We start from the raw sequence: 2663 nt of genomic DNA, 5'->3' as shown, positions 1-2663 counted from the left end.
GAGAGAGAGAGAGAGAGAGAGAGAGAGAGAGAGAGAGAGAGAGAGAGAGAGAGAGAAGGAGAAGGACGAGAGGGAGAGGTTGTTGGCCCTAGAGAATAGAACTAGACCTACTCCAGGGCTTTTATATCTGTATCTTATTCTCAGCAGGTACTTAAAAGATTGTTTGGTTGAATTGAACTGAGCATGAGGGGGGACCAGTAAAGAGGTTGTAAGGGCTGGAGCTAAGCCTAGTGGGATGATTTCTTCCTGATGTTGCAGGGCAATGCCTTGTTCAGGTGTGGGTTGAACCAGGGCCTTGGACATCCTTCCATGTGTAGATCCTGTGACTTGCCCAAGGTCAGACAGGAAGAAGTAGTTGAATAGAGCCACAAAGCAATCCCAGCTGCCTTTGCCTGCACATGGTCTTGGGATTGACTTATTCCCCAAGGAGACAGCCTGGCAAAGCAGCTAGTGTCCTGGCCTCAGGAGTCAGAGGCCTGGGTTCAAATCCTCATCCTGACTCTTATAGCTTTTATGACTAAGGGCCCAGTCATTTAATCCCTCAGACTCAGTTTCCTCATTAGTAAAATGGGAACGGGGCAGGAGCATCTTCTTCCCAGGGTTAGTAGAAGGTTCCCGGAGATCCCACTTGTAGAGAACTGTTGACATCTGTTATTGGCACCTCCCCCCACTGAGTCAGCCTCACTTTCCCCATCTGTAAAAGGCACACCCCTTTTCTATGTATTTTATGACTGTTCCTTTGCTGCTTCTTCTTTTTTTTTTAAATAGGCAATGGGGGTTGCCAAGTCAAGTCAAGTGACTTGCCCAGGGTCACACACAGCTGGGAAGTGTCTGAGGCCGGTTCCTTTGCTTCTTTCTGAGTTATTTGAATCTCACAACCCCCCTCCCCCCCCCCCAAATTCATCAAAGGGGTGTGTCTCTTGGCTGAGGGACAACATACATAATGGCTTCAGAAACTTTCCTGAGTTATGTAAATGCCCATTTTAATAATGATAATACACTGTGTAACAAACCTCAGTTTCCTCATCTGTGAAGTGGGCTCTAACTACCTGTGGCTGTTACCTTGAAGGACTGCATTGAGCTCGACATGACACTGGGTAGATCTGGTGTCCTTTCTGCTGTCATTGCTCTGCTGACCCTGGCAGAAGCCCGCCGGCTCCACTTACCCTCTTAGGTTACAGGTTCTGCCTGTCTATGGCCCGGGTCCATAATAGAACCACTTTCTGCAGGGGGTTGTCAGCCACCATCCTTCCTGTCATTATTAATAGCCGGGAGGCAGGCTAGCCTAGCAGATAGCCCCAGGCCTGGGATTCCGGGGGGCGGGGCCAGGCTCCACCCTCAGACACAACCTCTGTGAGAAACACCTCAAGCTCTTAAGGTACAGCACCGCTGGCCACCGACCCCAATAGTGAAGGAAGGGACAGAAGCTCTTTGGCCCCCTCCCTGCTCCCGCCTCAGCAATCCAGCCCCCTGTCCGGGAGTCATTTTCTTCAGGTGTATTACAATACAACGCAACAGCCTGTAACTCAACGTAACCGAATATAATGTCCAACGTAACGGAATCCGGCACAGTGGAATAATGTTAGTGGTTACTACCCCTGACCCCGGCGGCCTGCGCCAGGCTGGGAGGACGGACGTTCCCGTGAGATAACCGACATAAACTTCAGTGGGGCACCGGGGAGCCACATAACTATTGCCACCACAAGGACAACATAACATTAGGCGCAGCTCGGTGGCGCAATGGATAAGAGCCTGGAGTCCGAATCCAGCCCCAGACACGTCCTAACTGTGTGACCCTGGCCAAGTCTCTTGGCCCAGCCTCAGTTTCCTCGCCTATGAAATAGGAACGATGACGCCGATACTGCCCGCCCCTCCCTCCTCTGGCGAGGGTGACAGCTGGAGCTGCTGCTATTATTAGGACTACGAAGGTACACAATCGCGGCCCCCCGCCAGGGTGAGGAGCTCCGCAAAGCGCTTTCAGGCACACTTTAAAGCGTCAGAGAAATGCCAACAGTCAAGGGGCGGCTTCCGATTGGGGCCCGCCCCTGGTCCTCAGTTTCCCTGTCAGTGCTCCTCCGGCTACAACCCCTGGGGACGGCCTGGCCCACACACACTCACCTCAGCCGCCGACTCCGCGCCGTTCCCTCCTGTCAAACCCGCGCCGACTTCCGGCCGCCCCCTCCCGCTGCTGCTGTCCACCGTTCCCGGGACCGTTCATTGGGCCCGCCCCCTGACACTCTATTGGTGTGCTGGAGGAGGAGGCGTGGCCACGAACTAGACTCAGAGTCCTATTGGTCAGTGCCTGCGCCGCTCAGCCAGCTTTGGGCTCCGCCTCCCTGCCCTCTGTGCTGAGACTCGAGCCGGCGGTTGACCCCGGGTGCTAGGAGGAGGCGGGGTCTGGAGAGGGGGCGGGATCGGAGGGTGGGGCCGGTAGGAGGAGGGGGCGGGGCCGGCGGAGAGGAGAAGGAAGGAAGGAGAATGGAAATAGACCTCGCAGTGGGGGAGGGAATCAATCCCCAATAAGGGCAATCCATCCATCCTATGGAGGGAGGGGGACGATGGACCCGCGAGAAGGGAAATCTACCCTACTTTGGGGGGAATAAACAATAAGTGAGTGAAATACACCTGATCTTGGGGGAAATGAACCGTCTGAGAGTGAATAG

At 54.5% G+C, this 2663-nt stretch overlaps 1 protein-coding gene across 2 annotated transcripts in view; it reads right to left on the bottom strand.

The window, feature by feature from the left end:
* Positions 1–2174, bottom strand: part of TANGO2 (transport and golgi organization 2 homolog) — a 163990-nt gene extending 161816 nt beyond the window's left edge. For both annotated transcript variants that reach the window (XM_044674570.1, XM_044674562.1), the window contains exon 1: positions 2119–2174. The gene's annotated coding sequence lies outside the window, so the exon portion shown is untranslated. The remainder of the gene's footprint in view (positions 1–2118) is intronic.
* Between the last annotated feature and the right edge of the window lie 489 nt (positions 2175–2663).

Source organism: Gracilinanus agilis, chromosome 1 (genome assembly GCF_016433145.1).
Source record: "Gracilinanus agilis isolate LMUSP501 chromosome 1, AgileGrace, whole genome shotgun sequence".
Classification (NCBI taxonomy): Eukaryota; Metazoa; Chordata; class Mammalia; order Didelphimorphia; family Didelphidae; genus Gracilinanus; species Gracilinanus agilis.
This window is presented reverse-complemented; position numbering and strand designations above follow the sequence as displayed.